Here is a 12,527-nt window from a genome sequence, read left to right as displayed (position 1 = left end):
AAAAAACATCTGCAGACACGGCCTTAAAAGAAAGAAACATAGCCCGTCTCTTCAACCCATTCCCCAAACCCCGCATATTCACCGTCGCCACTGTCAGCAAAAGAGAAAACAAAACCCCCCAACACACAAAAGATCCCACCCAACCCAAAAAAACACAGTGGCAAATCGACAACGTAGCCCCCCCCAACAAAACAACCCCCCCCAAAACAAAACCAAAACCACAGCCCTAACACCACCCCATATAACCCACAGTCTTACACAAAAAAACATAGTCACCTCACTTAGGCTTGCCCCGGCCCAAACGAGCGCAAGACCCATTCCCCCCTGTGCCAGTCCCCGGTCCAGCCAACCCCCTGCCCGCCAGGGGGAGGGATCGATGTTGCAGCGGGAGCTGACGCACCACCTGCGGGCTCCCCAGCACCGACGCCTCGCTGCCACTCGAGACCTCCACCGCCGATCCACCGCCATCCGAGCCGTCAAAGCCGTCCGAGCCGTCGGAATCCCCCTCACCCGATCCAGCAGCCGGCCCCGTGAAACAAACAAGTAATCGATACGAGAACGAGCCCCCCTGGAGTTCGCCCACGTGAAATCCGGACCCCCACCCCCCACCAGTGAAAAGGCATCCCGCAACCCAAAATCCCCACAGAGCTTCACCAGCTCCCCCGACCCAGCACCCCCTACATCCAAAGAGACATTAAAATCACCCCCCAAAAAAACCACCCTGTTTGTCATCAGCAGTGGAGCCAGCTTCTCAAAAAAACCCACCCGCTGACCCCGCACACTAGGCGCATACACATTCACCCACCTAACCCTCACCCCCCCCACAACCCATCCACACACAACACCCTCCCCGGCACCACACACACACTGGACTCCACCGTAACAGAACGGCGAAACAAAATGCCCACCCCATCCTCCCTCACCGACCCCACACCCCACGCAGAATCCCCCTCCCCCCAATCCGCAGAGAAAACAGTTACATCCCCGCCATCCCTCAGGTGGCATTCCTGCAAGAAAAAAACATCTGCAGACACGGCCTTAAAAGAAAGAAACATAGCCCGTCTCTTCAACCCATTCCCCAAACCCCGCATATTCACCGTCGCCACTGTCAGCACCCCCATTGCAAGCAAAAGAGAAAACAAAACCCCCCAACACACAAAAGATCCCACCCAACCCAAAAAAACACAGTGGCAAATCGACAACGTAGCCCCCCCCAACAAAACAACCCCCCCCAAAACAACACCAAAACCACAGCCCTAACACCACCCCATATAACCCACAGTCTTACACAAAAAAAACATAGTCACCTCACTTAGGCTTGCCCCGGCCCAAACGAGCGCAAGACCCATTCCCCCCTGTGCCAGTCCCCGGTCCAGCCAACCCCCTGCCCGCCAGGGGGAGGGATCGATGTTGCAGCGGGAGCTGACGCACCACCTGCGGGCTCCCCAGCACCGACGCCTCGCTGCCACTCGAGACCTCCACCGCCGATCCACCGCCATCCGAGCCGTCAAAGCCGTCCGAGCCGTCGGAATCCCCCTCACCCGATCCAGCAGCCGGCGACCCGTCACCCGCCGAGGACCCAGAGTAGAGGGCCGGCGACTGGCCCGGGGAGGAGGAGGGCCCACGTCCCCCCGCCTCGTCAACCAGGGACGCCTCGAACACCGCCGTGCTGTCCTCCGCCCACGATCCGGGGGGCTCCTGCCCCAGCTGCTCCGGCCAGAATTCAATATAAAACTCGGCCGTGAGGCCATCCTCCCCCGGCGACTTGTCCCGCTTCATGGACCCCAAAGCCGCCCGCAGCTCCGCGAGCGTCAGGGGAGCCTCCAAAGGCTCCCACAGCCCCCGGGCCAAGCCACCCTCGAGACCGCCGAGAAAAAATTCCACGTCCTCCGGATCCCCCACCCTCTCGCCAAACAAACCATCATACCAAGAGGCCGCCAGGTCCAACATGCCCTCAGGAGTGTCCCTCAGACCCCCTTCCCCCTGCAGCCCCTCCATCTCCACCTTTCGCTGCCTGGCCTTCAGGCGCTGGAAGAAATACCGGGACGGCTTCTCCAGCCCCCCCCTCGCCTCCAGACCCGCCTGTCGCTGAAGGCCTACTGTTTGGGCGACATAGAAATCCCCCAAACCCGCCTTCAGCTCCTCCAGCCGTCCATGTACATCGGCAAGGGCCACCTCTCCCCGCACAGCCCGACCCCACAACTCTTGCAGGTCCCCCGCCAGCTCCACCGCACCAGCCCTCCTCCTCGCCGTCATATCCCTCACCCACCCCCTGCAAAAGCGCCCCGTCCTATCCTTCACGCTCTCCCACCAACTCCCCCAGTCAGGATACAGCGGCCGCATAATTCGCCACCCACGGCACAAAACCCGAAAGCGGTCGCAAAACTCCGACTCAGCCAGCAGGGAGTTCGGGAAACGCCACCGGGGCCTCCCCCAGTCCAGCCCACCCAAATCCCCCTGGACCCGCAACAGACAGTGGTCCGAACCCCACATGGGGGCCGACGACCACCCTGACAGTGGCACCCCCCGTGAAACAAACAAGTAATCGATACGAGAACGAGCCCCCCTGGAGTTCGCCCACGTGAAATCCGGACCCCCACCCCCCACCAGTGAAAAGGCATCCCGCAACCCAAAATCCCCACAGAGCTTCACCAGCTCCCCTGACCCAGCACCCCCTACATCCAAAGAGACATTAAAATCACCCCCCAAAAAACCACCCTGTTTGTCATCAGCAGTGGAGCCAGCTTCTCAAAAAAACCCACCCGCTGACCCCGCACACTAGGCGCATACACATTCACCCACCTAACCCTCACCCCCCCCACAACCCATCCACACACAACACCCTCCCCGGCACCACACACACACTGGACTCCACCGTAACAGAACGGCGAAACAAAATGCCCACCCCATCCTCCCTCACCGACCCCACACCCCACGCAGAATCCCCCTCCCCCCAATCCGCAGAGAAAACAGTTACATCCCCGCCATCCCTCAGGTGGCATTCCTGCAAGAAAAAAACATCTGCAGACACGGCCTTAAAAGAAAGAAACATAGCCCGTCTCTTCAACCCATTCCCCAAACCCCGCATATTCACCGTCGCCACTGTCAGCAAAAGAGAAAACAAAACCCCCCAACACACAAAAGATCCCACCCAACCCAAAAAAACACAGTGGCAAATCGACAACGTAGCCCCCCCCAACAAAACAACCCCCCCCAAAACAAAACCAAAACCACAGCCCTAACACCACCCCATATAACCCACAGTCTTACACAAAAAAACATAGTCACCTCACTTAGGCTTGCCCCGGCCCAAACGAGCGCAAGACCCATTCCCCCCTGTGCCAGTCCCCGGTCCAGCCAACCCCCTGCCCGCCAGGGGGAGGGATCGATGTTGCAGCGGGAGCTGACGCACCACCTGCGGGCTCCCCAGCACCGACGCCTCGCTGCCACTCGAGACCTCCACCGCCGATCCACCGCCATCCGAGCCGTCAAAGCCGTCCGAGCCGTCGGAATCCCCCTCACCCGATCCAGCAGCCAGCCCCGTGAAACAAACAAGTAATCGATACGAGAACGAGCCCCCCTGGAGTTCGCCCACGTGAAATCCGGACCCCCACCCCCCACCAGTGAAAAGGCATCCCGCAACCCAAAATCCCCACAGAGCTTCACCAGCTCCCCCGACCCAGCACCCCCTACATCCAAAGAGACATTAAAATCACCCCCCAAAAAAACCACCCTGTTTGTCATCAGCAGTGGAGCCAGCTTCTCAAAAAAACCCACCCGCTGACCCCGCACACTAGGCGCATACACATTCACCCACCTAACCCTCACCCCCCCCACAACCCATCCACACACAACACCCTCCCCGGCACCACACACACACTGGACTCCACCGTAACAGAACGGCGAAACAAAATGCCCACCCCATCCTCCCTCACCGACCCCACACCCCACGCAGAATCCCCCTCCCCCCAATCCGCAGAGAAAACAGTTACATCCCCGCCATCCCTCAGGTGGCATTCCTGCAAGAAAAAAACATCTGCAGACACGGCCTTAAAAGAAAGAAACATAGCCCGTCTCTTCAACCCATTCCCCAAACCCCGCATATTCACCGTCGCCACTGTCAGCACCCCCATTGCAAGCAAAAGAGAAAACAAAACCCCCCAACACACAAAAGATCCCACCCAACCCAAAAAAACACAGTGGCAAATCGACAACGTAGCCCCCCCCAACAAAACAACCCCCCCCAAAACAACACCAAAACCACAGCCCTAACACCACCCCATATAACCCACAGTCTTACACAAAAAAACATAGTCACCTCACTTAGGCTTGCCCCGGCCCAAACGAGCGCAAGACCCATTCCCCCCTGTGCCAGTCCCCGGTCCAGCCAACCCCCTGCCCGCCAGGGGGAGGGATCGATGTTGCAGCGGGAGCTGACGCACCACCTGCGGGCTCCCCAGCACCGACGCCTCGCTGCCACTCGAGACCTCCACCGCCGATCCACCGCCATCCGAGCCGTCAAAGCCGTCCGAGCCGTCGGAATCCCCCTCACCCGATCCAGCAGCCGGCGACCCGTCACCCGCCGAGGACCCAGAGTAGAGGGCCGGCGACTGGCCCGGGGAGGAGGAGGGCCCACGTCCCCCCGCCTCGTCAACCAGGGACGCCTCGAACACCGCCGTGCTGTCCTCCGCCCACGATCCGGGGGGCTCCTGCCCCAGCTGCTCCGGCCAGAATTCAATATAAAACTCGGCCGTGAGGCCATCCTCCCCCGGCGACTTGTCCCGCTTCATGGACCCCAAAGCCGCCCGCAGCTCCGCGAGCGTCAGGGGAGCCTCCAAAGGCTCCCACAGCCCCCGGGCCAAGCCACCCTCGAGACCGCCGAGAAAAAATTCCACGTCCTCCGGATCCCCCACCCTCTCGCCAAACAAACCATCATACCAAGAGGCCGCCAGGTCCAACATGCCCTCAGGAGTGTCCCTCAGACCCCCTTCCCCCTGCAGCCCCTCCATCTCCACCTTTCGCTGCCTGGCCTTCAGGCGCTGGAAGAAATACCGGGACGGCTTCTCCTGCCCCCCCCTCGCCTCCAGACCCGCCTGTCGCTGAAGGCCTACTGTTTGGGCGACATAGAAATCCCCCAAACCCGCCTTCAGCTCCTCCAGCCGTCCATGTACATCGGCAAGGGCCACCTCTCCCCGCACAGCCCGACCCCACAACTCTTGCAGGTCCCCCGCCAGCTCCACCGCACCAGCCCTCCTCCTCGCCGTCATATCCCTCACCCACCCCCTGCAAAAGCGCCCCGTCCTATCCTTCACGCTCTCCCACCAACTCCCCCAGTCAGGATACAGCGGCCGCATAATTCGCCACCCACGGCACAAAACCCGAAAGCGGTCGCAAAACTCCGACTCAGCCAGCAGGGAGTTCGGGAAACGCCACCGGGGCCTCCCCCAGTCCAGCCCACCCAAATCCCCCTGGACCCGCAACAGACAGTGGTCCGAACCCCACATGGGGGCCGACGACCACCCTGACAGTGGCACCCCCCGTGAAACAAACAAGTAATCGATACGAGAACGAGCCCCCCTGGAGTTCGCCCACGTGAAATCCGGACCCCCACCCCCCACCAGTGAAAAGGCATCCCGCAACCCAAAATCCCCACAGAGCTTCACCAGCTCCCCCGACCCAGCACCCCCTACATCCAAAGAGACATTAAAATCACCCCCCAAAAAAAACCACCCTGTTTGTCATCAGCAGTGGAGCCAGCTTCTCAAAAAAACCCACCCGCTGACCCCGCACACTAGGCGCATACACATTCACCCACCTAACCCTCACCCCCCCCACAACCCATCCACACACAACACCCTCCCCGGCACCACACACACACTGGACTCCACCGTAACAGAACGGCGAAACAAAATGCCCACCCCATCCTCCCTCACCGACCCCACACCCCACGCAGAATCCCCCTCCCCCCAATCCGCAGAGAAAACAGTTACATCCCCGCCATCCCTCAGGTGGCATTCCTGCAAGAAAAAAACATCTGCAGACATGGCCTTAAAAGAAAGAAACATAGCCCGTCTCTTCAACCCATTCCCCAAACCCCGCACATTCACCGTCGCCACTGTCAGCACCCCCATTGCAAGCAAAAGAGAAAACAAAATCCCCCAACACACAAAAGATCCCACCCAACCCAAAAAAACACAGTGGCAAACCGACAACGTACCCCCCCCCCAACAAAACAACCCCCCCCAAAACAAAACCAAAACCACAGCCCAAACACCACCCCATATAACCCACAGTCTTGCACAAAAAAACATAGTCACCTCACTTAGGCTTGCCCCGGCCCAAACGAGCGCAAGACCCATTCCCCCCTGTGCCAGTCCCCGGTCCAGCCAACCCCCTGCCCGCCAGGGGGAGGGATCGATGTTGCAGCGGGAGCTGACGCACCTCCTGCGGGCTCCCCAGCACCGACGCCTCGCTGCCACTCGAGACCTCCACCGCCGATCCACCGCCATCCGAGCCGTCAAAGCCGTCCGAGCCGTCGGAATCCCCCTCACCCGATCCAGCAGCCGGCGACCCGTCACCCGCCGAGGACCCAGAGTAGAGGGCCGGCGACTGGCCCGGGGAGGAGGAGGGCCCACGTCCCCCCGCCTCGTCAACCAGGGACGCCTCGAACACCGCCGTGCTGTCCTCCGCCCACGACCCGGGGGGCTCCTGCCCCCGCTGCTCCGGCCAGAATTCAATATAAAACTCGGCCGTGAGGCCATCCTCCCCCGGCGACTTGTCCCGCTTCATGGACCCCAAAGCCGCCCGCAGCTCCGCGAGCGTCAGGGGAGCTTCCAAAGGCTCCCACAGCCCCCGGGCCAAGCCACCCTCGAGACCGCCGAGGAAAAATTCCACGTCCTCCGGATCCCCCACCCTCTCGCCAAACAAACCATCATACCAAGAGGCCGCCAGGTCCAACATGCCCTCAGGAGTGTCCCTCAGACCCCCTTCCCCCTGCAGCCCCTCCATCTCCACCTTTCGCTGCCTGGCCTTCAGGCGCTGGAAGAAATACCGGGACGGCTTCTCCAGCCCCCCCCTCGCCTCCAGACCCGCCTGTCGCTGAAGGCCTACTGTTTGGGCGACATAGAAATCCCCCAAACCCGCCTTCAGCTCCTCCAGCCGTCCATGTACATCGGCAAGGGCCACCTCTCCCCGCACAGCCCGACCCCACAACTCTTGCAGGTCCCCCGCCAGCTCCACCGCACCAGCCCTCCTCCTCGCCGTCATATCCCTCACCCACCCCCTGCAAAAGCGCCCCGTCCTATCCTTCACGCTCTCCCACCAACTCCCCCAGTCAGGATACAGCGGCCGCATAATTCGCCACCCACAGCACAAAACCCGAAAGCGGTCGCAAAACTCCGACTCAGCCAGCAGGGAGTTCGGGAAACGCCACCGGGGCCTCCCCCAGTCCAGCCCACCCAAATCCCCCTGGACCCGCAACAGACAGTGGTCCGAACCCCACATGGGGGCCGACGACCACCCTGACAGTGGCACCCCCCGTGAAACAAACAAGTAATCGATACGAGAACGAGCCCCCCTGGAGTTCGCCCACGTGAAACCCGGACCCCCACCCCCCACCAGTGAAAAGGCATCCCGCAACCCAAAATCCCCACAGAGCTTCACCAGCTCCCCCGACCCAGCACCCCCTACATCCAAAGAGACATTAAAATCACCCCCCAAAAAAACCACCCTGTTTGTCATCAGCAGTGGAGCCAGCTTCTCAAAAAAACCCACCCGCTGACCCCGCACACTAGGCGCATACACATTCACCCACCTAACCCTCACCCCCCCCACAACCCATCCACACACAACACCCTCCCCGGCACCACACACACACTGGACTCCACCGTAACAGAACGGCGAAACAAAATGCCCACCCCATCCTCCCTCACCGACCCCACACCCCACGCAGAATCCCCCTCCCCCCAATCCGCAGAGAAAACAGTTACATCCCCGCCATCCCTCAGGTGGCATTCCTGCAAGAAAAAAACATCTGCAGACACGGCCTTAAAAGAAAGAAACATAGCCCGTCTCTTCAACCCATTCCCCAAACCCCGCACATTCACCGTCGCCACTGTCAGCACCCCCATTGCAAGCAAAAGAGAAAACAAAATCCCCCAACACACAAAAGATCCCACCCAACCCAAAAAAACACAGTGGCAAACCGACAACGTACCCCCCCCCCAACAAAACAACCCCCCCCAAAACAAAACCAAAACCACAGCCCAAACACCACCCCATATAACCCACAGTCTTGCACAAAAAAACATAGTCACCTCACTTAGGCTTGCCCCGGCCCAAACGAGCGCAAGACCCATTCCCCCCTGTGCCAGTCCCCGGTCCAGCCAACCCCCTGCCCGCCAGGGGGAGGGATCGATGTTGCAGCGGGAGCTGACGCACCACCTGCGGGCTCCCCAGCACCGACGCCTCGCTGCCACTCGAGACCTCCACCGCCGATCCACCGCCATCCGAGCCGTCAAAGCCGTCCGAGCCGTCGGAATCCCCCTCACCCGATCCAGCAGCCGGCGACCCGTCACCCGCCGAGGACCCAGAGTAGAGGGCCGGCGACTGGCCCGGGGAGGAGGAGGGCCCACGTCCCCCCGCCTCGTCAACCAGGGACGCCTCGAACACCGCCGTGCTGTCCTCCGCCCACGACCCGGGGGGCTCCTGCCCCCGCTGCTCCGGCCAGAATTCAATATAAAACTCGGCCGTGAGGCCATCCTCCCCCGGCGACTTGTCCCGCTTCATGGACCCCAAAGCCGCCCGCAGCTCCGCGAGCGTCAGGGGAGCCTCCAAAGGCTCCCACAGCCCCCGGGCCAGGCCACCCTCGAGACCGCCGAGGAAAAATTCCACGTCCTCCGGATCCCCCACCCTCTCGCCAAACAAACCATCATACCAAGAGGCCGCCAGGTCCAACATGCCCTCAGGAGTGTCCCTCAGACCCCCTTCCCCCTGCAGCCCCTCCATCTCCACCTTTCGCTGCCTGGCCTTCAGGCGCTGGAAGAAATACCGGGACGGCATCTCCAGCCCCCCCCTCGCCTCCAGACCCGCCTGTCGCTGAAGGCCTACTGTTTGGGCGACATAGAAATCCCCCAAACCCGCCTTCAGCTCCTCCAGCCGTCCATGTACATCGGCAAGGGCCACCTCTCCCCGCACAGCCCGACCCCACAACTCTTGCAGGTCCCCCGCCAGCTCCACCGCACCAGCCCTCCTCCTCGCCGTCATATCCCTCACCCACCCCCTGCAAAAGCGCCCCGTCCTATCCTTCACGCTCTCCCACCAACTCCCCCAGTCAGGATACAGCGGCCGCATAATTCGCCACCCACGGCACAAAACCCGAAAGCGGTCGCAAAACTCCGACTCAGCCAGCAGGGAGTTCGGGAAACGCCACCGGGGCCTCCCCCAGTCCAGCCCACCCAAATCCCCCTGGACCCGCAACAGACAGTGGTCCGAACCCCACATGGGGGCCGACGACCACCCTGACAGTGGCACCCCCCGTGAAACAAACAAGTAATCGATACGAGAACGAGCCCCCCTGGAGTTCGCCCACGTGAAACCCGGACCCCCACCCCCCACCAGTGAAAAGGCATCCCGCAACCCAAAATCCCCACAGAGCTTCACCAGCTCCCCCGACCCAGCACCCCCTACATCCAAAGAGACATTAAAATCACCCCCCAAAAAAACCACCCTGTTTGTCATCAGCAGTGGAGCCAGCTTCTCAAAAAAACCCACCCGCTGACCCCGCACACTAGGCGCATACACATTCACCCACCTAACCCTCACCCCCCCCACAACCCATCCACACACAACACCCTCCCCGGCACCACACACACACTGGACTCCACCGTAACAGAACGGCGAAACAAAATGCCCACCCCATCCTCCCTCACCGACCCCACACCCCACGCAGAATCCCCCTCCCCCCAATCCGCAGAGAAAACAGTTACATCCCCGCCATCCCTCAGGTGGCATTCCTGCAAGAAAAAAACATCTGCAGACACGGCCTTAAAAGAAAGAAACATAGCCCGTCTCTTCAACCCATTCCCCAAACCCCGCACATTCACCGTCGCCACTGTCAGCACCCCCATTGCAAGCAAAAGAGAAAACAAAACCCCCCAACACACAAAAGATCCCACCCTAGGGATGTCACGAGAACCGATACTTGCGATACCTCTCGATTCTAAAATGAAAAAACACCGGCGATGCCTATTTTTTTGAAGCACCGTAAGCATCGACGCCAGCATAAGCATCGGTGCTGCGACTCTTCCGGAACTGATGGGGGCAATAGCCTACAGTGTTTCCCACACATAGACTAATTTGTGGCGATGCGCCACAGATTCAGCACCGGCCGCCACATATTGCGTTTCTTTACTTTTTTACATTTATTTATCTATTTTTTAACGGTATTGAAAAACACGCAACTCGTTAACCTGAATTTCCTTTCCCTGCTCTCCCTCTCTGTCACTCACGCGTCTGTCTCTCATGCACACACATATGCACACACACACAGCCTCTCCCCTCTGCTCACAGCGTCTGTCTCCATGAAAACCAACCAGATCATTCCTGGAAGCGTGGTCGTACTGATGCACCTGACGCTGCCCGGGTGGAAGCATATTTCTTCCTCAACTTTTGTAGATTATACGTGCAACTTTATCAAACAGTACAAGTAAAGTAAAAGTAAACTTGTTCTCATTGGCCCGCTGTCGTACGTGCTCAATGGACACCCGCCCACGACATGTACATTTAATCCAAATAAAACATTCACAATCGTGAACGCAATGACGCACAGAAGACGACTAGCTAAATTGCTGTTTAAAATCCGTTTAGCATCATTAGCTATGTCTATGCTGCAGACATTAAAACTCTTGCATTCAAGTTGACTGACCATCTATACCAATGTTTTTCAACTCCAAGACTTAAAAGGTTCTGTCCCAAAGAGAAAAAGTAGCTTACCTTGAAACTTAAACACATGTGGGGAAACTAGTCCAACCAGTAGCCTAGTATGATAAACTTAGCCTGCTACTTTGTTTACAAAATGTTGAGGCTTCAACCAGACAGCTGAATTTAAGAGGTGGAGTTGTAATATGAATTAGGCTATAATCTGCATAAAGTTTGCTGCTAATGAAGATCAGAAATGTCATATAGAATGTATAAATAGTTACAGAATGTGTGTGTTTTTCAAATAAAGACTTTACATCTTGTAAAAAAAATCATTCACATTATATGAAAGCAGAGCGATAAAAAGGCGATGCAAGTTGTTGGTTTTTATAGGCTACAATCCATTAGAAAAGTGATTTAATTAATTATGTGTAAGCCTAGGCTATGTGATATGCTCGCAATTGGATACTGTATTCTGTTATGCTCTGTATGTTATAGAAATTATATTTCAGTATTCTGCAAATATTTCAATAAAGAAATTAATTAAGTACATGGGATTTTAGAAAATCCTTTTTTTTTTAACGATAGTATCGAATTTGGCATCGAGAATCGTGTAATTTTACTAGTATTGGCACCGACTACTGATTTTTTGGTATCGTGACACCCCTAAAAAAACACAGTGGCAAACCGACAACATACCCCCCCCCCCCCCAACAAAACAACCCCCCCCAAAACAAAAACAAAACCACAGCCCAAACACCACCCCATATAACCCACAGTCTTACACAAAAAAACATAGTCACCTCACTTAGGCTTGCCCCGGCCCAAACGAGCGCAAGACCCGTTCCCCCCTGTGCCAGTCCCCGGTCCAGCCAACCCCCTGCCCGCCAGGGGGAGGGATCGATGTTGCAGCGGGAGCTGACGCACCACCTGAGGGCTCCCCAGCACCGACGCCTCGCTGCCACTCGAGACCTCCACCGCCGATCCACCGCCATCCGAGCCGTCAAAGCCGTCCGAGCCGTCGGAATCCCCCTCACCCGATCCAGCAGCCGGCGACCCGTCACCCGCCGAGGACCCAGAGTAGAGGGCCGGCGACTGGCCCGGGGAGGAGGAGGGCCCACGTCCCCCCGCCTCGTCAACCAGGGACGCCTCGAACATCGCCGTGCTGTCCTCCGCCCACGACCCGGGGGGCTCCTGCCCCTGCTGCACCACCGGCCCCTCGGCAGGGCCCTCCTGGACCCCCCCGGGGGCCTCCGACGACGACGAAGCCGCAAGCACTCCCTCGACGGCGACCACCAGCGCCGCCTCCGCCTCCGCGGCCAGATCCGGAGCCCGGGAAAGGCCCTCCGACTCCCCCGACGAGGCAGCAGGACCCGACGGCCCCGGGACAGCAGCCACGCCCACCACCTGCACCTTCGCACCGCCCGACCGACCATCCTGCTTGCCACCAGCCTCCGCCGCGCTCCGCTTCACCCCCGTCTTCTCCTTCGCCCCAAGAGTGACCACGGGAGTCATGGGCACCGGGAGGTGCTCGGGGACCGGCCCGAACCCCGACAAGGGAGCCGAGCCAACACCAGCCGACTGGCCCTCCAACACACTCACCCCCTCCG

The sequence above is a fragment of the Sardina pilchardus genome, chromosome 2 (genome assembly GCF_963854185.1).
Source record: "Sardina pilchardus chromosome 2, fSarPil1.1, whole genome shotgun sequence".
Classification (NCBI taxonomy): domain Eukaryota; kingdom Metazoa; phylum Chordata; class Actinopteri; order Clupeiformes; family Clupeidae; genus Sardina; species Sardina pilchardus.
This window is presented reverse-complemented; position numbering follows the sequence as displayed.